Consider the following 27,317-nt stretch of genomic DNA (forward strand, 5'->3'; position numbering starts at 1 on the left):
AGTTCTCTGTGTGGTCTCTGATGCAAAATCATCTTCCCTATTTCCTCATGAAATCTTCAGTAAGAGTCCATTCCTGTAAATAGCTTCTAACGCTGGGGGTTCACCAAAAACCTTAGGGAATAGCGTGAGCACCAGCTATCCACAACAGTCTACCACATCTGGGTTCCAATTATAAATTTTTAAAGAAGTGGAGTTGTACAAGGCCCAATGCATGGAGCCTGCTGCTTAATGCAGCATTTTAAGTTTGGAGATGGGTTTTTAATGGTGGTGAATGTATTCAGTGCATAGTGCTCTGATGGGGCGATACCAAATCAGTGTTTGGTATTCAAAATCGGGTTTCTACTTTTCAAGAATTAAGATGTTTAATCCTCAAAGCTAGAGGAACACAGTAAGCATAATTTCTCCATTTTCAGGTGGCACAGGACTCTGGATCAGCAAGACTAGAAAACTCCACCAAGGTCACTTTTCCCAAAGAGGACAAGAACCAGAGAACCTGGCTCTCCTTTGAGAAACAGACATAATTCATGGGACCTGGGATCCACATTTGAACACAGAGCTTCCTGAAACTGATCTCCTAAAAAGAAATTCCATTTTCTTCTCCCTCAAAAGGCTGCTGAGACACCATGGGGTGGCACTATTGCTTACATTTAAAATCCCAGATAACCAAGCAAAGTCATATATCCAATCCAGCAACAGAAAGAAGAGCAGAGCTTTCTCCAAGGAGCTCTAGAAGACAGGAGCCTACCAAGGGGTATGACCGACACAGCTCAACTACAGAAGATTCAATAAGTAAAACAAGATTTTTTGGAAAATAATTCAACTCAAATAAAAGACACCATCTACCCAATTCGACGAGCATCATCCTCTTCATTACAATTTCCAAGTGGTCTGACATCCTCAAGAGCTCTTTTCTTCATTCAAGATGGATTGCCAGCAATTGCCACTCATTTCTGTTTAGGGATAATGGGGAAAGGCAGACTGTTCTGTGGCTTTTCCTTTCCACAAACATGCTTAAGTCTTGGTTAGTCGATTACCCCCATGACTCCTATATCCATTTACTGTAATTTCTATTAAGAAAAGTTCCACCTCCTGCACTAATGGGAGCTTTGATGATCAACTCAAGGTCCCTAGCTACCATGGTTAGCTACTATGCCTGTGTGGACTTCTAAGACCTTTTTGCACGATAGAAAAACAGATCTTTGAGGAGTATAATGATTCTCATTACTCCTCCTCTCACACTCACCTCACTAGCAGAGAGAAATCAGCACGGGTAATAGCCCGCAACTCAACACTAGGGACAACTGTTACAATTGCCATTGTCTGGCATAACACACAAGCTCACGTATGCCACACACAATGGGATTTTATTTAACAGAGCAACCCTATAATAATTATATTTCTCAGTGTTAATACTTTTTAAGTGATTTAAATGAAAAAGTATGCTGCTCTTCCAGAATAAAACCAGATTAGTCCACCGCTAATTGCATTACAATGAAAGATTCCATTATCACATGTGCCACCTTTTTTCAGTAGCATGTTCCCAGCTCATGAGAACCAGAGAAACAACAGGGGAAAAGAAAAAAACCGAAAACATAAGCCATGGGGAGTTCCCGTCATGGCTCAGTGGTTAACGAATCCGACTAGGAACCATGAGATTGCGGGTTCGATCCCTGGCCTTGCTCAGTGGGTTAATGATCCGGCGTTGCCGTGAGCTGTGGTGTAGGTTGCAGACGTGGCTCGGATCCCACGTTGCTGTGGCCCTGGCATAGGTCAGTGGCTACAGCTCCGATTCGACCCCTAGCCTGGGAACCTCCATATGCCGCAGGAGCAGCCCAAGAAAAGGCAAAAAGTCCAAAAAAAAAAAACACAAGCCATGGATAAATCAGAGGGGAAAAGATAACAGAGAATTATCCTAAAGTTTGATGTAATGGTGGTGGGAGCCCTCCCCATTCACAGCTGGCTTCTAGAAATCTAAGAAGAAAAAGCCCAAGACAGAGATTTTAAACAGAGTCTTTGCTACTCAATCTGGTCCACAGAGCAGCAGGCATGGCATCGCCCGAGAGCTTGATAAAAATGCAGGTTCTCAGGACATACCTAGACCTAATCAAAAAAATTCTGCACAAATATGCAAATTAAAGTATGAGAAGATCTGCTCTAGCTCACTGAGGTACAAGAAAACAGACGCCTCCTAATGATAGAGGGCCAGTTCTTACAGTTTGGCTGGAATAAACTTAGCAGAGAAAGTTAAGAAAGGAAGTAATGTTTTAATTACTTTTCCACAGGTTACAGGGCCTCTTACCCATAAAATCTGAGACAGAGTCAACTGGACAATGTGTTGACTTTGACAAATTATTTTTAATGTCACTTTATGCTTGTACTCTGAAGATGCCATGTCTTGTAGTGTAAGTACTTGTAAGTTTCAACATGACAGAAAGATTTTATTAGCGACTTTGTCTTTTTACATGGTATGTTAAGTTCTATTGAATACATCAAACCTATTGTATCCAAGTCTAATAAAAGGTCAATAATTAGATATTAAGACTGAAACAGAATATAATTGTCAAAGTTGAAATCACAAAAGTATAGGGTCATCATGGGAAAATTCTTCAAAAATATCTCAAAAGTTCATGCAGAATTGGTGGATCTTATTCCTTTAAGGACCAGTGTGTGATGTTCAGAGGTGCTGCCTTTAGCAGCAAACCCTTGCCCCACTTCCTTGAAAAAAATGTGATAAGATAGTAAGCAAAGAAGTTACTATCTGACACTTAACTTCAGGGCTGATGCTCAGTGATAAGTACAGAACCATATCATTGTTTACAGCTGGTGGACTATCTGATTGGTCAGTGTCTATAGTACCAATGGTTAGATATTTTCAGTATCACCTATTCCTATATTCTAGTTAGTGTCCCAGGAGAATGGACTCCTGTGAGAGTGTCTGGAGAATGGAGAACCAAACTCATGAAACAAAGCATGGGTAAGAGCGTTCTCTTTCTCTTCATCATGTACAAGCAGGACTATTCATGTAGATGCTGAAAATAAGCATGGTAGGCATGTCTGATGTAAGGACACCTGGAAGAGTTCAAACATAACTCCCTTTACCCACTCTTTGATTTGAGTCCCCAGGAAAATCCCCATTTTGAATCTACCTTTCCCCTACCATTCAAAAAGGATTTGTAATAATAATAACAATGGCACATAGAACAATAATGAGAAGTCCAGATACATTTAATTCATTTATTCCTTCTGCAATAATTACTGACCATATTCTATGTGCTAAGGAAGGTTCCAAGTGCTATAGATACATCCGTGAACAAAACAAACAAAACTATCTGCTTTCATGAAGTTTGCATTCTATTCAGGGAAGATCGACAATAATCCATAAACATAATAATAAGTCATACTGTACATCAGATGCTGACAAATGCTATGGAAAATAACAGAACAGATAGGAGCACTGGGGGCAATGGGGAAGGGTTGCAATTTTAAATGGGGGGATCAAGTTAAATCTCATTTGAGTAAAGACTTCAGCAAAGGGGAGAATGACACATAGATTTCTGAGAGAGGAGCACTTCAGGTATGTCTAGCATTTTGAGGAAAAGAGAGGAAATTCATGGAGCAGAATGATCTAGCAGAACAGCAAAGGAAGTAAAGTCAGCCAGGTAATAGCAGCGTGAATTAAATAAGGACTTTAATAAAAACTTCAGTTTTAACTCTGAGTCAGAGGAGAGGTCAATGGAGCTTTTTGAGCAGATGAGTGACATGATCTAATTTACGTGTTTTAAAAGAAGGACTCTGGCTTCTACTCGAGAGTAAACTATTAGGTAAGCAAGAATGGAAGCACAGAGACCAGTTGGCTGGTTTTTGCAATAATGCAGATCAGATACAACAGAAGCTTGGACTAAGGTGTTAGCAGCAGAAGTGGTTAAGAAGTAGTCAGATTCTAGATATGTTTTGAAGCTAGTGCCTACAAGACGTGCTAATGCTTTGGATGTGGAGTATGAGATAATGAAGGAAATGAAGATGATATCAAAGTGTATAACCTATGCAACTGGAAGACAGGGGAAGATGTAAATGGGGCACATTTGTGGGAGGAAGATTGAGAGGTCATTTTGAACAGACTGGATTTGAGATGCCCATTAAAAAACCAGGTGAGGATGCCAAATACAGGAGCTCAAATATGCTTCACCAAGCAAGGGATATAAATTTGAGCATTGACAGCATACAGAGGTGTACAAAAGCCCTAAAAGAGGAGTAGAGACCAATAAGACTGATCCCAAAGTGCTCCAATAAGAGGTCAGGAAGAAGAGGAAGAACCACTGAAAGAAAATGAGAAGTAAGCAGTAACGTAGAGGACAGCCAAGATCTGACCACTCAGGACAAGCCATTCCATTTGTTCCTCTAGCAAAATTACATTTTGAAGACTTAATCGGTGAAATGTTTTGTTTTATTTTTGTTTCTCTTTGTCAGAGGGTGATGTTTTCTCCATCACCTGTTTAAACAAGATCTTGGTCTTCACTCTCTGGGAAAGGTGGACTCAAAAGAAACACAAAGAGAGATAAAGGTCAGCCCTAAGTTTCCAAAAGCAAAAGCCCTAACACAAACAAATGTTTTGCAGGAAAAAAAAATTGTTTAGCTACTTTTTAATTAACACACTGAGAGGGGAAAAAACTCTTTTCTGAGAACTGTGCAGGGAGAAGAATTAGAAGAGATGTAAAAGATGTGGACACTTCTAAAGGGCTTTTACTCCTGGTTCAATCATGTATTGGTATATGACTCAGAGGAGGCATTAAGTTTTACAGGCCTCAGTTTCCCCATGTCTGGGAAGGATCTCTGCATTCTGCCCCTCCCGGTAGAGTCCAAAAATGAGTGAAAAACAGAAAAGCAGGCAGACACACAGAAAGAGACACACTCCAGATATGTCTGGGAATTCGGGAATAGAAAATACCTATGCTCCACATTATACCTGGGATCCTGGAAGGCTGCATTTTGCAGTATGCTGCATATTACTGTGGCATAAGCGTAATAGAGTATGCAGGGGCCAACATTGCCATGAGCTGTGGTGTAGGTTGCAGACATGGCTTGGATCTGGTGTTGCTGTAGCTACAGCATAGACCCACAGCTCTAGCTCCAATCCTAGGAACATCCATATGCCATGTGCGTAGCCCTAAAAACAAACAAACAAAAAAGAAGGCTGCAGGGGTGGTGTGAGAGGACAGGTGAATTTTCTCATGCCTTCTAGTGGGATGTAGAAATTAGGAGAGAGGTGAAGGGAACCAAAGAATCTGAAGAACTTTGCCTCAGAAATGAGTGGACATCAGAGTGGAATGTGGTTACAGACAATGTGTCAGTCAGGATGGGCTAAGTTGTACTGCAATAAAAAACAACCCCAAAATCTCAGTGGCTTAAAACAATAAAGGTGTGTTTCATGCTCGTGTTACATGTATGTCACAGGTGGATGGTAGAGCTCTGCTCATTGTAGTCCCTCAGGAACTCAAGCTGCTGTCTTGAACACTGTCATATGCTGTGCAGAGAGAAAGAACTCAGGGATATCACACCAGTAACTAAATGCCTAGTTTAGAAGTTACACATGCCACAACCATAGAGAAATAGACATATGCCCCCACCCAACCATAAGGGAGTAAAAAATGTAACCCATCTTGTTCCCAGAGAGCTAAGACTGGGGCATGTTTGGCAAACAGCACAAATGTCTACCACAAATCACATAACTGGGGACCAAATATAATACAAACAGCTCAGCAGAACCCATCACAGAGCAGGTGATAAATCAGATGGATGAATATCTCAGCAGAAGCCTACTGTGAAGAGTCAACAACAAAGGATCAAGTGCCCTCCAACCCCAACTCCAAGATACCACATGAGCCCTTCAGAACCTGGATTTCATCTAGAGATAAGGAAGGACTTGACTTAGTGTAGCTAGAATGACCTCATATTGTGTTTTCTGTGATCAAGGATAGTCTCAAAAATGAGACAATCAAGTTGAGTTACCAAAACCTAAAGTGAACTTTTTTTTTGCACAACAAATTATTACATTCACATCTTTGCTATTACAACAGCCTTCAGTTCATATGTTTATCTTTTCCATGAAGACCTCCTAGACAGGCCCACCTGATGCTCGGTACACTTAGTCTTGCATTTTTAGTTACTGTCTATGAACATAGCTTATTTTCCCAACTAGACTGTCATCTCCTTGAATTCATCAATACTTTCTATTCACAGAAATAGAACCCTACAAGGCTTTTTTTTAGAGCATTGCACAGGCTAGCATTGTTTTCAGCCACAAGTAGCAGTGCATATGGCTTGCACAATTTCACAGTCTAATTCTGTTTCTGGGAATTTCAGGTCTGGTGGAGAGGTTAAGCAATATCAGCCACAATCCAGACTCTCTCTACCTTTCTTCTGGTGGTCCTTACCAATGTAGTCTTTTTATATTTGACCTTCTTACTTCAAGCAATATGGCTGATTTAGCTGCACACATCACATCTTCGCACAACCACATTTAAGACCAGAAGAAAGGAGCTGATCTCCTCACCATCTCTTTATATCTTTATTCACATGCAAAATCCCACCACCACCCCCAGAAGACTTCCCCTAATATGTCATTAGCCACAACCTGGTCACATGGACACACCAAAGCCTTCCTAGCAAATGGGAATTACCAAAGTAGGTTTAGACCCTGGACTCAGAAGTGGTTCATATTGCCAGAGTATGCTGTAGCCCGAACAAGACTGGGGGTGGGGCAGTCTGTAAACTTAGGAAGACGTAAGGAACATCTGTGATGCAAGCAGCCAACAGCATTTGATACAAGCACTGTGTTCAAGGCATCCTTCTAGTCCCTGTTTAGAATATAAACATGAGCTAGGCAACTACAGGGCACATGCTCAATGGTTAAGGTACAGACACACTGGAGCCAGGCTGCCAAGGTTCACCCTTGAAGACTTAACTCTCTGTAAGAGAGCAGAGAAGTTATGTACAAATCTTGGAGCTTCAGCTTCCTCAACTGTAAAATGGGGGTAATAATAACATTGGCCTCAGAGAACTGCTGTGAGCATAAACTGAAGTGACATGTATAAAGCCCTCAGCCTGGAGTACAACATCTAGTAAGTAAACAGTCAGTGATAGCTACGACTGCTATTTGTCTGTTCTTCATGATGAGCCTACAGATTAAGTGCAAACAACTTGCTAGGTGCCCTTAAAGGTACTGGGACCCAAAAAGGAAATGACCCATGCTCTCCCAAAGTTCCTCTTCTCCTGCCCCCAAGCCCAATCCTCAGAGTTAACCACTCTTCACAGTTTGTTACCTATCCATGTATGTGAATAGGCCCTCATTTATTTTTATTCAAAAGCTATCATATAATCATTCATTCACTCATTGAATAAATATTTACCAAACACTTACTACACACCAAGGACTATTCTAAGAGCTGGAAATACAAGTGAACACACAGATTCTTAAAAACACGGTTTGTGCACAATAAAGTGAACAGTCTTCTCAGTTCTCTTGAAGATCTACCTCTTTCCTATCAATAGCTTTCTACTATCTATTATATGCTTCTATCCACACGAATTTAACTATGCTCTTTTTAACAAGCATTATGGTTCTACTTTTCTACCATTAAGTATGTGCAAGATCTTGAACTTCTTTAAATGTATCCCACGAACACACACAGGAGTTTTCTGTTGGCTAGCTTCCTGAAGCAGCTTGCTCTATCGCAATTTTTCTTTTTTCCCTTCAGCACTTAGCACAGTATTTTATACACAATTATTTCAACATTTCCCCAGCCATCCCTACGTGATCAAAAACCCCTTGAACTTGCAGCATGACTTATTTTTTTACCTTTCAATGAGACTGAATTCTTGCATTTAAACAAATAAAAATGTAAAACCCTAATTTTATTTTGTAGGATTTAAGTTATAATTCATGGCAGTTCATTAAAAGGCTGCTTTTGGGCTTTCCAACCAATAACTTGGCATTTTTAATATGTTCTCATTATTAATTTTTAAAAGACTGTGTTTTTCAGGAACATATTTTCGAACTGGCTTTTGAAAGGGTCCCCAGAGAACTGATGTGGATAGCTACTGACGTGAAGAAAACCAAACATTTACCATGTGGAATTATCATCCACATATCCACAGGGGCCCTCCCTGGGGCTATCTGGGGACCAGTGCTTCAGTTGCATTCGTGCTGCGGGATGAACAGCGGGGAAGATGTCTTCCTCCGCCTCTTGCACGTCTGATGTGGGTGCCAATAAGTCACCAACGAGCACCACTGGTCTGTTTGCGTTGAATGGGATCCATGTGGGCTATCACGTATTAAAGCGCTTATTAAATGTGGACATTTTTGCGTGTGTCATTTAATAACAAAGAGAACAGAACTTCAAAGGCACACAGCCCCCAACTTTGTAAAAAGCATATAGGATCAGTGATGGAGCCAAAAAATGTTGCACTTCAAGGAGTTCGTGATTCATGAGTTTTGAGGATGAGAGAAAATTCTTCACATCTGAGAATACAGAAACTAGCAAAAACCACTTAGGTGCATGAAGACCCAAGTGTAGGGAGGGAAGATGAACCTGTGAGAGCCTTAGAGCAGTATTTTTCAAACATTTTTGACTGCAACCCACAACAAGAAGTACGCTTTACATCATGACCCGTGTAGACACACATATACATGCCACACACAGGACAAATGAAAGCTTCATAAAGCAACACCCTTACAGCTATAACTTGGGAAAGGTACTCAAGTTTCAAAGGCCTCAGTTTCTCCATCTGTGAAATGGGGATTATAATAGTATCCATTATGTGACAGGCTCTCAAATGTAGCTAGCATCACCCACATCAGGAGAAGGATGTGGTGATATACTCCCTCAGCTCGAAAAATGTCTCAGAAATGGGAATATAATCCAGGGGAGAGAAAGCCCTACAAAATGCAAGAAACTTCTGTGGTTGTATCATTCCATTTATGAATTACACAGTCACCTAAATAAAGGTTTTCTGGAAGAAGAGTCATCATGTTTTCCAAATCCTAAAAGGCACAGGTTATAACACAATGCTAAGACAAGCACATACACAGGCCTGTTCATAGCAGCGCTTTCCAAGAGCCACAAGGTGAAAATGGCACAAGTGACCATCAACAGATAAATGGATAAATACACAATGGAGCATTATTCACTCATCAAAAGGAATAAAGTCCTGAAACATGCTACGACATGGGTGACCCCTCAAACCATGCCGGGAGAAGGAAGCCAAACAGAAGTCGCATAGTGTATGATCTCATTTATATGAAATAATCCACCAGAGATAAAGCCATAGAGATAAAATTCAGATTGAAGGTTGCCAGGAGCCAAGGGGAGGGAGGAGAGAGAGAGAAAATGCCCAGTGGGTAAGGGGTTTTACTTTGCAGTGATGAAAAGATTTTGGGACTAGATAGATGGGACAGTTTCACAATATTATGAATACACTTAAATGCTATTGCATGTTTGCTTTAAAATGGTTAATTTTATGATATGCGACTTTCACCTCAATGAATTATTTTTCTTAGAATGCCTACTACATAGGAAGCAACTCAATAGTTATTAGTAAATTTTATTATCAGCTCCCTTCATATAAATATTATTACATTGTTATTCTTGAAAGATTGGTACAATACAAAAGCATTAAGTGTGTCTTAATAACATTCTGACTGAAAAAAAAAAGAAATTGGAGTTCCCATCATGGCTCAGTGGTTAGCGAATCAGACTAACATCCATGAGGATACAGATTCAATCCCTGGCCTTGCTCAGTGGGTTAAGGATCCACCATTGCCATGAGCTGTGGTGCAGGTCACAGACATGGCTCAGAGCCTATGTTGCTGTGTCTGTGGCGTGGGCCAGCAGCTATAGCTCCAATTCGACCCCTAGCCTGGGAACTTCCATATGCCACAGGCACAGCCCTAAAAAGACAAAAGACAAAAAAAAAAAAGAAAGAAATTCACAGATTCTCCTCAAGACACAGAAGGAGAAGGCAGCATCTAAAGAAAGCAGTGGTATATATTTAATAGCAAGCAAAACTCCCGAAAGAGCCCCTCAACTAGAAGGAAGACAGAGCACCCAGCCAAACCTGAATGCAACAGCATGGCACAAACCTAAAGGAACAAAGTCAAAACTCATGAATATTGTTAAAAGGCAAACTTACTAACAGAACCTGGAGATGAAACCCATAATGGGAGATGGCTCTCATGGGACCAAGATGATGTCAATAAGCTGGAGGAGAAAAAAAGAGAGAGACTAAGAGAAAATATTTTTCATTAGATTTTTTTTCTTACTGAGATATATTTGACATACAACATTTTGTAAGTTTAAGGCATATACAACATATTGATTTGATACATTTGTATCGCATTATAATCACCATGGTAATATTAGCTAACACCTCTATGGAGTCACATAACTATCATCTCTTCTAGTGCTGGGAACAATTAAGATCCAGTCTCCTGGCGAGTTTAATTTTTTTAAGTTTAATTTTACAATAGAGTTTTGTGTCTATAATCAATGTACTATGCATTAGGTCTCTAGGACTTATCAGTTGCACAAAATAATTAATAGGAGCAATGTGACACCCAATATTAAGGTGTCTTAAAATACCTATAACTCAGTGTTTTAAAAGGTATAAAATTGGAATTCCCTGGTGGCCTAGTGGTTAAAGACCCAGCATTGTCACTGCTGTTGTTTGGGTCACCACTATGGTGTGGCTTAAATCCCTGGCCCGGGAACTTCTGCATGCTGTGGTCATGGCCAAAAAAATAAAAATAAAAAGGTATACTGGAGTTCCCGTCGTGGCTCAGCAGAAACAAATCTGACTAGCATCCATGAGGAAAAAGGTTCAATCGCTGGCCTTGCCCAGTGGGTTAAGGATCCAGCGCTGCCATGAGCTGTGGTGTAGATCGCAAACACGGCTCTGATCCCGAGTTGCAGTGGCTGTGGCGTAGGCCGGCAGCTACAGCTCCATTTCAACCCCTAGTCTGGGAAACTCCATATGCCACAGGTGGGGCCCTAAAAATTACAGAAAATAAAAATAAAAAGGTATAAAATCCGGTTTAGGAGCTATACGATTTTTAATATATACATGTGGGATTTTAATTAAATAACTGCTGTGTAGCTGCTTTAAAAAAAAAATAAAAGCAGTGTTAGATTTCATGGATAGAAGTGCAGCGCCTATGTCCAAAGAGAGGAAGGTAATAGTCCCACTGTAATCACTGTACCAAGTACATTTTAAGAGAGACACTGATCCATTATAATATTTGCAAAGGAGAGCACATTTGGTTGGCAAATGGTCTAGGAATATATTCCAAAAAAACCAGAGGGATATTGGCAGGAGAGATAAAGCAAAGAGAAACATAAGACAGACAAGCAAATGAACAAATAAGAAGAAAACTGCACTCAGAATTATCTATTAAAAATATCCTTTACCCTGCCCTTGCTCAGTGGGCTAAGGATCCAGCATTGTCGTGCGCTGTGGTGTAGGTCGCAGACGCGGCTCGGATCCGGAGTTGCTGTGGCTGTGGTGTAGGCCGGCGGCTACAGCTCCAATTAGACCCCTAGCCTGGGAACCTCCATATGCCACAGGAGCGACCCTAGAAAAGACAAAAAAAAAAAAAAAAATCCTTTAAACCACTTGTAGAATATAGATGGAATAGAGAATACACACACACACACACACACACACACACACACACATATTCTTTTGTTTATACACACTGAGGTTTGAAAGCCTGAGAGGGAACAAATAAAAGGAAAGTATCTATGCAAATGAATGGGCTTCTTTTTCTAAATTTTTTTTAGAGCAACACCTACAACATATGGAAGTTTTCAGGCTAGGAGTCAAATCCAAGCTGCAGCTGCCAGCCCAGGCCACAGCCACAGCAATGCCAGATCCAAGCCGCATCTGTGACCTGCACCACAGCTCACAGCAATGCAGGATCCTTAACCCACTGAGCAAGGCCAGGGATTGAACCCACATCCTCAGGGATTCCAGCAGGGTTTTTAACCCAGTGAACCACGAAAGGAACTCCTGAATGGGCTTCTTATCTCTATGATAATTTAGCAACATCTAGACGTGAATGGCAGGTTGTATTAATTTTTGTAACAAACTACCACAGACTAGGGGGCTTAAAACAACGGAAATGTGCTTCCCCACAATTCTGGGTACTAAGCATCTAAAATCAAGGTGTCAGCAGGGCCAGGCTCACTCTGAGACTTTGGGTAGAATCGCTCCTTGCATTTTCCTAGTTTCTTATAGTGACATCAATCCCTGGTGTTCCTTGGCCTTGTAAAAAATTAATAAACAGAAACCTCAATTAAACTGAGTCAAGAGACCAGAAGGGGGAGCTCCCATGCTCTGTAATGGTAGATGATAGTAGAGCCCAATAGAAAGAAAAGACCTCCTTTTCTCTCCTGGCAACAATTCAGCCAATGAAAAGCCATGGACTCTTTGTTTACTGTAGCTCTTCCAACCTCCTTTTCCCCCTCTATAAAAGAGCTGTCCTTCCTTTGCTGTGCTGGGAACTGCACACAGCTGCCATGACTGCAGATCCTAAACTGAAATTCTTTCCTGATCCTGAATAAACCCATTTTTGCTGGCAAAATAACTGGCAGTCTATTTGTTTAAGGCCAACAGCCTGCAGCTGTGTCACTAGACTCTCTGCCTCTGTGGTCATGGGACATTCTCCCTGTGTGTCTCTGTCTTCACTTGAAGCTCTCCTTTCCTTACAAGGATACCAGTCATACTAGATTAAGGCCTACTCTAATCATTTCATCTTAACTTGATTATATCTGCAAAGGTCCTATTTTTAAGTAAGGTCACATTCACAGGTACCTGGAATTAAGACTTATTTTAGAGGTGTACACAATTCAGCCCATTATAGAGGAATAGGCAGAATAGATTCTAAAATAAATTTGGGAGTTTCCGTTGTGGCTCAGAGGCAACGAACACCACTAGTATCCTGAGAACGTGGGTTCAATCCCTGGCCTCACTCAGTGAATTAAAAGATCCGGAATTGCCATGCGCTGTGGTGTAGGCCAGCAGCTGCAGTTCCGATTTGACCCCTGGCCTGGCAACTTCCATATGCAGCAGATGTGGCCCTAAAACACAAAACCAATAAAAAATTTAAAATTAAAAAATAAATTTGCACACAGCAAGGTTTCCACTATCAGCCTTTAATCATAAGTCCCTATAATATCAATACATATTAACAGATAGATTTGTCAACATGATAATGTTTGCCAGACTTCCATCTCAATTTTCCTTGTTCCAACCCACATACACACTGTATGAAATTGCAAACTTTGGAAAGTTTGGGGAAGGAACTTGGCCAGCTGCTTTCTGTCTTTTTCAATTGACATATTCTATGCTGACACCCATACCCAGCTTCACTCTTCTGCCCTTGAGTATTTTTCTAGGAAGGTCAAGTTCTAAAGTTACCAGGTAAGAACACTGAGGTGAAATGGGATTGTCCTGGCCTCACTACTTAGTAGCCACAGGCCTCAGTCACTTCGTATGTAAAATGGAGAAAATAATACACCCCCACCAAGGTCATTATGTGAAAGAGAGGGAAGACCTATGAGAACCAGAGAACAAATGCTGGCCCCTTGCAAGTGCCCAACGATGGTAGCTGTGTTCATTGTTATTATTTAAACAAGCTTTATTGTGTGAAAAGAGATTTAATGAACTCTAGAGTGATTTTAAGTGCATTCTTACAGTAGTAAGTAAGCAATTACAGGTATCCATAAGTGGTCAGATGTGCTTTGCCCACGAAGTTCCCAGTTCCCAGATATGTGTTCATCTGTCTGTCAGGGGCGCCTCAGGATGTTTGCTCTCATCTGAACATAGAGGGGCTGCAGGTACCTCCTGGGGTTATTGTAAAGAGTAAGAAAATCACCTGACCCAGCACTTGAAACAGAGCCAGGTGTTCAGAGGGTGGTGTTACTATTACTGTTATCAGGTCATTGCTGGAGAAGATTCTTGCCCAGAACACAAAGATCAACTAGAAGACTCCCTTCCAACATTCAGGCAACATAGCTTTACAGGAAGACCTATTGCTGAGTATATTTTCTATTGTATTTAATACCCACCTTATGAATAAAGAACCAAACTCTAGGGGTCTAAGGGCTGAGGTTTTGAGGATTTATAAATATTTACCCTTAGATATTCATGGCAGTATTGTTTATAAAAAATTAAGACTGAGATGGAGCTCCCATTGTGGCTCAGTACTAACAAACCCCACCAGTATCCATGAGGGCATGCGTTCAATTCCTGGCCTCGCTCAGTCGGTTAAGGATCTGGCATTGTCATGAGCTGTGGGGTAGGTCACAGACGCAGCTCAGATCTGGCATTGCTGTGGCTGTGGCGTAAGCTGGCAGCTGCAGCTCCGATTCAGCCCCTAGCCTGGGAACTTCCATATGCTGCAGGTGCAGCCCTAAAAAGAAAAAAGAAAAAAAAAAAAAGACAAATAAAAAATTAAGACTAAGAGATCGCTAAAACCTAGAAAGTTAGAGAATCAGATTTTTTGAAAAATGGTGCATGACTAAGAACACGGGTGCTAGAGTCAACCAGCCAGGACTGAAGCTCCACTTAGGTCTTGGGCAAGTTAAGCTCTCTCAGCTACACTTTTTTCTTGTTCAGAGGGTGGTTGTGAAAAGTGAAGCAGGTAAAGCATTTAGCATAGTGCTTGACATAACAAGCCCTCAGTCATGGTGATGGGAATGATGGTGGTGATGACGGCTGTGGTGACTCCACCACCATGAAAAATACTGCTGAGTCTATCCTTTTCTGCTTCATAAGTAACACTAGTTATTTGCAGCTACATTTTTTAAAGGAAGCCATACTATGGAGAAATGACAATACCTAAACTTAGTGATGAAAATTAGCATTACCAGAGGTCACTGTGCTTCTCCAGATGTGATATGCTGAGACAGACACAGCATCGCACAAATAAAATTCTGACCAGGACGACATAATCTGAATATAAACAAGGAAAAACATCAGATAACCCCAAAGTGAGGGACATTCTAAAGAAATAAATGGCCTTTATTCTTCCAAAATGTCAGTCATGAAAAGGAAAGAAAGGCTTAAAAAGAGGTCCAGATTAAAGGAAACCAAAGAGCCATAATCACGAAATGCCATATATGATCATGGACTAGATCTTAGGCTAGAAGCAAAAAAATTATAAAGGACATTATGGGGACAACTGACAAAACTGGAATATGAAATATAGGTCATAGTATTATATCAAAAATTGGATTATGATGATCATTGTACAACTATAAATGTAATAAATTCATTGAGTAATGAAATTCAAAAAAGTATTATATCAATTAACTTTTTTAAATTTAATAACTGTACTGTGGCTAATATCTTTGTTCTTAGGAAATGGGCACTGAGGTTTGAAGAAGTAAAGAGAACTCAGCCATGCAGTGTTCTGAGGCCCAAAAAATTCATAATTTTATGTACATGTGCACACATACATACGCACATAGAGAACAAGAGAGAATGATAAAGCAAGTATGACAAAACGTCAAAAATTAGTGAATTTGGATAAAGGGTATTTGGGTATTCTCTATATTAGCAATTTTCCTTAAGTTTATAATTGTTTCAAACAAGTAGGTTTTGTTTTGTTTTGTTTTTTAATCTATAGGAAAGAGAAAGTACTGGGAGTAGAGATGAAACAAGACTTGCCATGAGTTGATCATTAGTAAATCTAAGTGATTAGTACATGGGGTTTTTTACACTCCTCTTCTGCATACTTTTGTATATATTTTTAAATCAAGTCATAAAGTACTATGAATAAAATGACTGCTTTGCAGAATGTGTGTGCTCATACATGTGATGGCAGCACATGTGTGCACAAGTCTGTGTGCTTGTGGGTGATTACAGTGTGTACACACATGTACATGCACATGTGTGTAAGCAAGTGCACACACCTAAGTGCAAAAAGAATATTTATCAAAGGGTCCAGAGGGCCTCTTTCTCAGCAAGGCCAGTATGATTTGATCTGGGGAAACTTAACCGTTTTCTCCTCAACTTCCTCTTCTGTAAAATGCGAATGACAGTAGGAACTACCTCCTCAGATGTATTAGTGAAGTTTAAACCCATTAATACACATAAAGTGCTTAGAACAATGCCTTGCACTGTTTTTACTATTATTTTTAGGTGAGTAGCATCATGGGTAATGTCTGCCGTCTCCTTTACCCCGTTCCTTATTGTCTGAGCTTTTTGCTTACAGTCACTTCGCAGTCTGAAGAAGAAAAAAGAACTTTTCTAATTTTAGCAAAATGGCAGAAGAAGGAAGGAATGGATAGATAAAGGGAGCCAGGAAAGAAAGCAAGGGGAAAGAGGGAGCGAGGGGGAGGAGGGAGAGAGGGGGAGGAGGGAGAGAGGGGGAGGAGGGAGAGAGGGGGAGGAGGGAGAGAGGGGAGATTTGCCCTCTAGGGCTAATTCCAGTTTCCCCTACAGCTGAACTCTTCATTGGATCATTTTAATTGCTATTATTTGAAGAAGACTTGAGGGGATTTTTTATTCCCCCTGGAAAATTAAAAATTATTTTGTAATGCAAATGGTCTTTCTCTGGTGTATTTGTCCTATAATTGGGGAACTGGAAATTTCTTAAAGGCGAGGCAAACATGAGTACCCATCCAGATCAGGGTAACCTTTCTACCAAATTTCAATTTTGATCATTTTTAAACATACAAAAGTGGAAAGCAATAGTACAATAAATATCTCTGTAGCTGCCACTTAATTTCAACAATGATTAACATTTTGTCGTGTTTGCTTTCTTTCGCCCTCAACACACATATACATATACAGATATATATAGATACACAGGTATAGACGGATAGATAGACAGATTATTTTTCTGACCAATTAAGTTGCAAGCATCATCCACTTTGCCCCTAAAGACTTCAGCATAACTTACTTAAGAATAAGGACATTCTCTTCCATAACTAGAACAGTATTAGATAATAGAAATAACATTCTTACCTTTGTAAACATTACTATGTAACTATTTATTCATTACAAATATTTATCGAAGACCTAATATCAACTGGTCAGTGAGCTGTAGTGATGAACAAAATAAATATGATCCCCACTCATGGAATGAGAGAGACATTTAAAAATAGTCACCCAAACCACTATATAATTACAAAGGCGGTGCCATAAAGGAAAATGCCACACCGTATTCACTTCACACTTACTTATGATTACCTACTACCAGTAATAAGTATGACTAACACCAGTTGCAGTATTAATTAGGAGATTTCCAGTCATAAGTGACAGAAACCCAACAGAAACTAGCTTAAGAAAAAAAGGGGTTTACTGGCACATCCAGAAGAAGGAGGTAACTCCATTCGAATTTCCAGACCCCTCCCTTCCTCTTCAGTGTTGATTTAATTCTCAGACAGCCTCTCTCCATGAAGCCAGAGAGATGGTTGGTTACTGCCAGCCCACCTATACAAGCACCGATAAAACCCTTGATCCAGGGGAGAGAGAGCTGCCCTGTACCAAACCCTTAAAGACCTGATTTGCTCAGTTTGGATCACTCTTTGTGCTCTTTCTGAACCAATCCTTCAGGCCAAAAGAATGAGGGCTCCCATTGTTCAGGCTGGATCCCATGCCCACTCCATTGCACCTAGGGGACTGGCAGGATTGGTGCCATCCAACCTCTAAAGAATGGTTCCTGTACCAGTATAAGAGTTATCAGATGGTCAAAAGCCATTTAGCCATCCCATGGTAGTGTCTGGAATTCTGCCTCTTCACCAGGCCTTCAGAATACAGTGCACACTCCTAACCAAATTCTGGCAGTTTGGAGTGGAAGGCCAGGCTTCCAGCTTCGAGCTTGATCTATGTCTTAACAGGCCGAGGCCACCAGAGGTCAGGGCAGAGCACAAAGCAAGAATAGTCCAGGAGCTCTCTCCAACTTTGCTCAAACGGGTAACTCAAGCCCTGGGAACACTGAGACTTGCTGCCACTAAAAGCAGAACCCGGGATGCAGCAAGGGACCAGATTTCCTTCAGAACTGGCTTCCTAAAGGACAGGTCTAGCTTCGGAGCAGGAGCAGAGAGAGGAAAGTGATTTTTAAACATTCTATTCTGCAGCTGCACATGTTCTGTGAAAGATACACAGCTACCAGGGCCCCAGAATCAAGCAAAATGAGGCACAAAATGTATCAGCACAGAATCAACCAGAAAAGCTTGATTCTGGTCTCTGCCTCTCTCCATTCACCTTGCACCACACTTCTGCCTGCTCACTACGTCAGCCACACTGCCTTGCTGCAATTTGATCGTACCACGCTTGTTCCCACCTCAGGGCCTTTGCGCCTTTGCTACTACCTGCTCAGAGAGTCCTTTCCCTAGATCTTTTGCACATCAGGCTCCTGTCGAGGAAGTCGCCTGTGAAATGTTACTACCTATCTAAAGCAACGTCCCGCCCAGCAGCACTAACACATCACCGAGTTTATTTCCTTCATATCATTTATCACCCTCTTAACATATCTCTTAATTTGTTAACTTGTATTGCCCACCCCGCACCAAAGCACAGAAAACTCAGGGATTATCTGCTGCAGTTTATCCAGCACTTAAAACAGTGCCTTTTCAAAGCATAAAGCCTAGGAAACATTTGATGAAGGAATAAACCAGCGAATGGGCCCCTGTTTGCCACATATAAAATAAGACGGTTAGATTATATGGTATCTGCAATGGCCACCATACCTTGACCATATATGGCATGTTGGGCACATTAGTAAGGGCAGTGGGCACAGCGATAGAAGGGTTGACTCTACATACATTCTTTTCTTTTTCATGTTATGGCCCCACCTGCAGCATACAGAAGTTCCCAGGCTAAGGGTCTAATAAGAGCTGCAGCAGCTTGTCTACACCACAACCACAGCAACACAGGATCCGAGCAGCATTTGAAGTGACCTACACCACAACCTGTGGCAATGTCAGATCCTTAACCCACTGAGTGAGGCCAGGGATTGAACTTGCATCCTCATGGGTGCTATGCCAAGTTTTTAACCTGCTGAGCCACAACAGGAACTCCTTGGCTTTATATTTTTTCAGCCCTAATAAGATTTCAAATATTCTCAGGACCTCAAATATCCAAAATGGTGTTTCCAATTTCAAATAGTATCAGAACCTTTCAAAATACCTTTTTGCTGCAGAAACATTTGTTCAAGTGAAATTTCACCTGGAAGCCACATATGAAAAACAGCTGAAAAAATATATATACGTGTATTAGAAAACGGGAATCATAAAGCCTATCATCAATGATCACAAGAATTAGAAGTTGCTGGAGAGGAGCTCCTGTTGTGGCTCAGCAGTGTCGAACCTGACTAGTATCCCTGAGAATGCAGGTTCAATCCCTGGCCTTGCTCAGTAGATTGAGGATCCAGTGTTGCCACAAGCTGCAGCATAGGTCACAGATGCAGCTCGGATCCCACATTGCTGTGGCTATGATGTAGGCCGGCAGCTACTGCTCCCAGTGGACCCCTAGCCTAGGAACATCCATACACTGCAGGTATAGCCCTGAAAAAAAAAAAAAAGAAGAAGAAGACGTTGCTGGAGAGACACTTCTCTTGAAGAAGTATTCTAGCTAATAAGTGAAGGGGTAACGGATGTAGTATTTTGCCACTTGTCCTGATTTAATGGCTCTCACGGGAGCCTGCTAACATCACAAAAAGAGAGGCCATTAGCTTCCTGATTAAAGAACGTACCACCACCTATGAAGGAGTCTCACCAATGAGATCACATCTAAATCTGATCAACCCTGAGGTTTAACCATCAATTTACAAGAAGTACAGAGGAACTTGTTAACGTGCGCCACAGGATTACAATCAGTAAAATCTAAACACCAGGAAATTAACGACATGAATTCCTCAAAAATAAATAACAGGAGCTCCCGTCGTGGCTCAGAGGTTAATGAACCTGATCAGCATCCATTAAGATGTGGGTTTGCTCCCTGGCCTTGCTCAGTGGGTTAAAGATCCAGCATTGCCCTGAGCTGTGGTGTATGTCGAAGATGCGGCTCAGATCTCACTGTGCTGTGGCTGTGGTGTGGGCTGACGGCTACAGCTCCAATTGGCCCCCTAGCCTGGGAACCTCCATATGCCTCGTGTGCGACCTTAAAAAGACAATAAATAAATAGATAAATTGATAAATAAATAAATAAATAACAAGCTGAGAGTTCCCGTTGTAGCTCAGCAGAAACGAATCCAACTAGTATCCATGAGGATGCAGCTTCAATCCCTGGCCTTGATTAGTGGGTTGGGGATCTAGCATTGCCGTGAGCTGTGGTGTAGGCCAAAGATGCAGCTCGGATCCCACTGTGCTGTGGCTGTGGGGTAGACAGCAGCTGTAGCTCTGATTTGACCCCTAGACTGAGAACTTCCACATGCTATAGGTGCGAAAAAAGCAAAAAGCAAACAAAAAAACAACAACAACAAAAAAAAAACAAGGTGGAGAAGGAAGGAGATGGGAGTGGAAAGTGATAGACTGAAAGAAGGTTAAATTCCTATCAACCAATCATAGGGTCCTGATTCAAGCATATAATCTGAAAAACTAAAACTTTCAAAATGCATAAGACAAAGTTTAACATTGAATAGATGTTGCTATTGAGGAATCATTTTGAGAATGGCATTTTAGTTATTTTTCTTATAGAGATATTTTTATTTTATAGATACAAACTGAACAAGTAAAATGAAAAAAAAGAAGTTAGTAAAAAGAAAATTAAAAGTTTCAGCATATTTGGACATTTGAAAATATGCTGAGCCAAAAATTACTATAACTTTTCAAACTAGAAATAAAAAAGCCACTGAAGCATCAAATAGGTTTTAATTTCTAAAAAGGTAAATATAGCTATAATCTATATAAATGAAAAGCTGTTTGGGATGCTTAATAATTTTTTTAAAGTCTAAAAGGGTTCTTCAGACACACACACAAAAAATTAGGAAACTACTTTGGATTATCAGTAACCATGACAGGTCTCCCTCTTGCTATGACCTCATAAGGAGCCATTGTCATGGAATTCCAAGAATGTATATAAATTTCAGGTTGGGATAGGTTTGTGGTCCTTCTAGGTCCGGACCTGAACTGAGGGACATTTGACCAATAATAGCTTGTTTTCTCCTTGACACTGTGGGTTTTCTGCATATGTCATTTGCTACTAATTTTTTTCTGCTTGTCACTTGTTCATTTTCTTTACTTTTTTGGTCTTTTTAAAATTTTTTCTTTTCTCTCTCTCCTTTTTTTTTTTCCTTGGCTCTATACTTAGTTCATTTTTATTTTTTTAATCTGCCATTGTGTTTTGATGCCATTATAAAGATCAGTTCATCAGGTGGTCTTGGGAGGCGATTTTCTTTTGAGGAGACCTGGACCAATCTCACCAGCTTTTCCCAGGTTCAAGCTGATCTTGGGACACCCTGCCTTCAAGTCCCTCGGTAAAGCCATCCTGCTGCAGAGTACTCCAAAATCTCTGCTGAGGAGACCCTGTTGGCAACGACCAGCTCCTCGAGACCATCAGAAAGGGTCCCTTGGCCATGGGGAAGCTGGCCTGACACATCCTGACTGGGAAGGAGATAGCTGCAAAGGTTGTGGACAGGATTTGGCAGAATTTCTCCAGCCTCTAGGAACTACCCCACAAAGTCAAAACCATGAAGGCTTTGAGTCATACAAACACAGTGAGGTTACTTGGAGGGCTGGAGGCTAAGGATAAGACTCCTTGCAGTGGAATCCTATAATGGAGGAGGATGCCCAATGGCTCTTGGCAGTTTGCAAGAAAAAGAGCTCCAAGTCAAATTCTGCCAGAGAGAGTCTGCTGTGCAGCACCAGCACCAGAAGTATGCCACATGTGCAGCCCTAAAAAACCCAAAAAGCAAAAAAAGAAGAAGAAGAAGAGGAAGAAGAGGAAGAAGAGGAAGAAGAGGAAGAGGAAGAGGAGGAAGAAGAAGAAGAAGAGGAAGAAGAGGAGGAAGAGGAAGAGGAAGAGGAAGAAGAGGAAGAGGAAGGAAGAAGAAGAAGAAGAAGAAGAAGAAGAAGAAGAAGAAGAAGAAGAAGAAGAAGAAGAAGAAGAAGAAGAAGAAGAAGAAGAAGAAGAAGAAGAAGAAGGAAGACAGACTTCTTGGGCAAATTTTCATATTCCTTGCACAGTCTGAGAGAATATGGTATTTTTGCCCTTTACTCCCTTTCTATATCTTCTCGAAGTTCTGCCCATCAAAGGAAGGGATCCACTGACCAGTGTAAAAGAGGGGTCCTAATCTCCAAGCCGCAGAGAGTCCATCATACTTTTGGTCCTGGGAGTGTTCCAGGGCAGCATAGCAGGGGATTGCCACAGAGGGTATCCAGCTTATTGCTAAAGGTCAATTTGATGCAGAAGCCAAGGTCTGCAGTCTTGGTGTTCATGTCAGCATCCAGAAGCTGGTTTTGCCCCACATGACCCCAGCTTCTCCCTCTGGCAATAGCCATGTCTAGCAACTTGGCCACTGGGGGCTTCTTCAGCAAGTTCTCCCTCAAGATTTTATGGAGATATATTTATGTCAGGTTTGCCAGAACGAACCCGCATGAACATACAAGCAAATACCATTATGGAGATGCTCAAAGCTAGAGAGGCCAAGCCACACACCACACTTTACAAGGAGTATGAAGATCACGAGCTCCACGAGGCCCCATTGACATGACATGTAAATTCAGCAAGGTGCTCAACACAAAAAGCTGCCAGTATGAGCTGAACAGAAAAGCGTGCTACTGTGCATGTGTGGCACCACAGGGCCGAGCAGTCTTCCTACAGTGAGAGACGGAAATGTGCCAATTCCCACAGTGGTCCCTCAACAGGGTTCATTTAAATGCATATCCAGCATCTCCAAGGCCCTCAAAAGCACTGCCTCTAAAATAACCAAACAGCTTAAGCTTTAAAAGGCCGCCAGATTTTTAGGGCAGTGAAACTGTTCTATATGCTACTCTACTGGTGGACTCATGTCCTTATACATTCATTTGTCTGGAAACACAGTCTGTACAACACCAGGAGTAAATCCCGAGGTAAACTATGGACCTTGGGTAATAACGATGGGTCAAGGGAAGGTGTATCAGTTGTAACCAATGTACTACTCTGCATCACGCGGTGGGAGAAGCCATGCCTATGTAGGGGCAGGGAGTATATTAAGACTCTGTGTCTTCCTCTCAGTTTTGCCGTGAACCTAAAATTGTTCTTCAAAAAGGTCTTTAAAAAAAAAAAAAAAAGGCTGCCAGGAACCACTTAGGAGACAAGAGGACAGGCCAGCTGTCATCATCTTCAGGCCTGACATCCAGCCCCACCCCAAAGGCAGTGACTGGACTGGTCTGTTTCCTGGGGCACTTATCCCCTCTCCTGTCCTTCTATGCCTTCTCTTCCTTATTTGTGGGAAAAGGCAGAGTGGTTCTGTGAAACAAAGATAAAAAACAAAACTCTTCCTCCTTCCTCCTTCCTCTTCCTCCCCTTCCTTGTTCCTCTTCCTCCCCCTCTTGTGTTTTTGGCCTACGCAGCAAGAATTTGGTTACATACAGAGGGAATTAGTAAATAAATACATCAAGGATAATGAAAGCCAGTTGCTTGCTGGAAAAAGAGAGTTACAAATATGGAAAAGGTGAAAGTAAGAATAAACCCTGTGGTGCTGGACTGGAATTGGAGGCATTGGTGTGAACTGATGGTTTTAATACAGATGTATAGGCATCTGTGTCAAAGATGTGTGTATGTGTCCATTTGTCCACTAAGAGAGACTAGGAGTATGACATACCAGTAACAGTGAGTGCCCCAAGTGCCCAGATCTTGGGTTTCTTTTTTTTAGGGCCATACCCATAGCACATGGAAGTTTCCACGCTAGAGGTAGAATCAGTGAGTACCCCAAGTGCCCAGATCTTGGGTTTATTTTTCTTAGGGCCATACCCATAGCACATGGAAGTTTCCAGGCTAGGGGTAGAATCAGAGCTACAGCTCCTGGCCTACACCACAGCCACAGCAACATGGGATCTAAGTGGTGTCTGTGACCTACACCATAGCTCACAGCAATGCCGTATCCCCTGACACACTGGGTGAGGCCAGGGATCAAATCCGAACCCTCAAGATACTAATCAAGTTCACTGTCATTGAGCCACAAGGGAACTCCTCTACATATTATTCTAGAAGCAAAGAAACCAAGGTTCTTTGGAGGAATGAGTGACTCCAGGGTGAAAAATGTAAGATAATGTGCAAAATCTTTTTGCTCCACAAAGGAAAGGCTCAAAGAATACTGAAGACATAACAAAAAGAGACAGAAATATCTATAAATAATCTAGAGCAAGCATTCTAAATGGAAAACCTGCTAGAATTATTATTTAAAATCATGAATGGAACAGGATCCCACTGATACCAGTTCTGTTGACATTGTGAAGATCTCAGCCTGTACCATAAATTAGAGTTCTAAGAATTGGAAGAAAAAAGTGTTACATAATCACATTATATAATTAATTATGTAGTTATAATTAATTGCATATTATATAATTTTAACTCAGAAGAATATTTAGACAAATTATTAGAAATGATAGTGTTTAGCAAGTATTCTGGTTATAGAAACATTTTTATGATAAAAAAAAAATGTATATTTAGGAGTTCCCATCGTGGTGCAATGGAAACGAATCCAACTAGGAACCATGAGGTTGCGGGTTCAATCCCTGGCCTTGCTCAGTGGGTTAAGGATCCAGCATTGCCGTGATCTGTGGTGCAGGCCGGCAGCTACAGCTCTGATTAGACCCCTAGCCTGGGAACCTCCATATGCTGTGGGTGAGGCCCTAAAAAGATAAAAAAAAAAAAAAAAAAGTATATTTAGAATTAGCCAGCTGGATTCACTACAGATTGAATGTGTATATCCCCTCAAAGTTCATATGCTATAACCTAATCCCTATTGTGAGGGCATTTGGGGGTGGAGCTTCTGAGGGGTGACCAGGTCTTGAGGGTAGACACTCATGAATGGGATTAATGCCCTTCAAAAAGAAATCTCTTTAGGGGAAAAATCTCTCCTGAATATCTCCCTTTTTCTCACTCTTACACTTCACTCAACTTTCCTTCTAACACCAGTTGTGTGGGATATTTTCCCACATTAAGCAGTTCTGCAACACCAGCCAGGTGCCCTACAACTTAACTCAACTCTAAATACCATTCTAGTAGTTCCCGGCGCAGTGGTTAACGAATCCAACTAGGAACCATGAGGTTGCAGGTTCGGTCCCTGCCCTTGCTCAGCGGGTTAAAGATCCGGCGTTGCCGTGAGCTGTGGTGTAGGTTGCAGACGCGGCTCGGATCCCACGTTGCTGTGGCTCTGGTGTAGGCTGGTGGCTACAGCTCCGATTAAACCCCTAGCCTGGGAACCTCCATATGCCGAGGGAGCGGCCCAAGAAATAGCAAAAAAGACAATAAATAAATAAATAAATAAATAAATAAATAAATACCATTCTACCTGGAGTTAACATCAGATCCTACAGGCTAAAGGCTCAGTCCCACAAGACTGGCCCCCCTGCCCTCCCACCTATCTCCAACTTTGTTCAGATGCTAAGCTCAAATCCAAGCTGTTACCTGTACTTCCAAGAGACTGGCTATAAATCAAAGGTTCCCACGACCCCTCCTCAAGTCTGATTAATTTGCTAGAGTTGCCCATAGAACCCAGGAGAACACTGTACTTATTAGATCACTGGTATATTACAAAGACTACTAAACATGCAAATGGGAGTTCCCCATGTGGTACAGCAAGTTAGGGATCCAGCATTGTTTCTGTGGCAGCATGGGTTCAATCCCTGGACTGGAAGTTCCCCTCATGGTTCAGCAGTAATGTACTCAACTAGTATCTGTGAGGACACGGGTTCAATCCCTGGCCCTGCTCAGTGGGTTAAGGATCCAGCATTACTGTGAGCTGTGGTGTAGGTCACAGATGAGGTATAGATCCAGTGTTGCTGTGGTGTAGGCTGGCAATTACAGCTCCAATTCAGCCCCTAGCCTGTAAACTTCCATAAGTTATGGGAGTGGCCCTTAAAAAAGAAAAAAAAAAATCTCTGGCCTAGAGCAGTGGGTTAAGGATTTGTGATTGCTGCACCTGTGGTGTAGGTCACAGCTGCAGCTTGGATTCCACCCCTGGCCTGGGAACTTCCATATGCCACAGTCCAGTCAACAAAAAAAAAGGTGAATGAAAACTCAGGTGAAGAGATACATAGGATCATAGGGTGAAGGCTATAAGGATCACAAGCACAGGAATTTCTGTGCTCATACAGTGGGGGTGGGGGTGGGGAGGGAGACACCCTCTGGGCACATGAGCGCATTCTTGTTGGCCAAGCTGGAGCATCTCCGAATTTCAAACTTTTAGGTTTTAATGAAGGTTTCATTACATAGATATGAGTAATTAAATCACTGGTGATTGGTGATTGAACACCATCTCCAACCTCTCTCCCTTCCCCAGAGATAGAGGGTTGGGGGTAGGGAGGAGGCTGAATGTTCCAATCTTCTAATGGCTTGAATGGTTCCCTTGGCAACCAGCCCCATCCTTAAGGGCTTCCCATGAAGGTCCCTTGTGGCTCAGCAGGTTAAGAACCTGCAGCACAGGTTCAATCCCTGGCCTGGGAACTTCCAGATGCTGGTGATGGAGGCAAAAAAGGAAAGAAAGAAAGAAAGAAAGAAAAAGAGAGAGAGAGAGAGAGAGAGAAAGAGAAAGAAAGAAAGAAAGAAAGAAAGAAAGAAAGAAAGAAAGAAAGAAAGAAAGAAAGAAAGAAAGAAAAAGAAAGAGAGAGAGAGAGAGAAAGAAAGAAAGAAAGAAAGAAAGAAAGAAAGAAAGAAAGAAAGAAAGAAAGAAAGAAAAAGAAAGGAAGGAAAGAAAGATCTTAAGGGCTACCCAAAAGTGCCCTCTTTAACATAGATTCAGGTGTGGCTGAAAGGTGTGCCCGCTTTACCTAGGAAATTCCAAGGGTCTAAGGAGCTCTGTGCCAGGAACAAGATAGAGACCAAATATATATGTATCCTATATCACAACATCACAAGACCACGGGAGAGCTCCCTGTCCCTTCCACCATAAGGACTCAACCAGAAGACAGCTGTCTATGAACTAAGCTTTCACCAGACACTGAATCTGTAGCCCTGATCTTTGACTTCTCAGCCTTCAGGACTCTAAGAAACAAATGTCCATTGTTTCTAAGCCACTCATTCTCCACTATTTCAAGACAGCAGCCCAAACACAGTAAGACAGGGTGGTTCACTCACAGGCCTGCTAGTTGGCAGAACAGTTGGTGTAG

The 27,317-nt window shown here is 41.6% G+C and overlaps 1 long non-coding RNA gene across 1 annotated transcript in view; it reads right to left on the reverse strand.

Moving 5' to 3' along the window:
* LOC110257284 overlaps positions 1–27,317 on the reverse strand; it is a 214,572-nt gene that overhangs the window by 111,203 nt on the left and 76,052 nt on the right. Inside the window, exon 3 of the long non-coding RNA XR_002339697.1 lies at positions 10,189–10,256. This is a non-coding gene — a long non-coding RNA (uncharacterized LOC110257284). The remainder of the gene's footprint in view (positions 1–10,188; positions 10,257–27,317) is intronic.

This window comes from Sus scrofa, chromosome 16, assembly GCF_000003025.6.
Source record: "Sus scrofa isolate TJ Tabasco breed Duroc chromosome 16, Sscrofa11.1, whole genome shotgun sequence".
In the NCBI taxonomy this organism is placed as follows: domain Eukaryota; kingdom Metazoa; phylum Chordata; class Mammalia; order Artiodactyla; family Suidae; genus Sus; species Sus scrofa.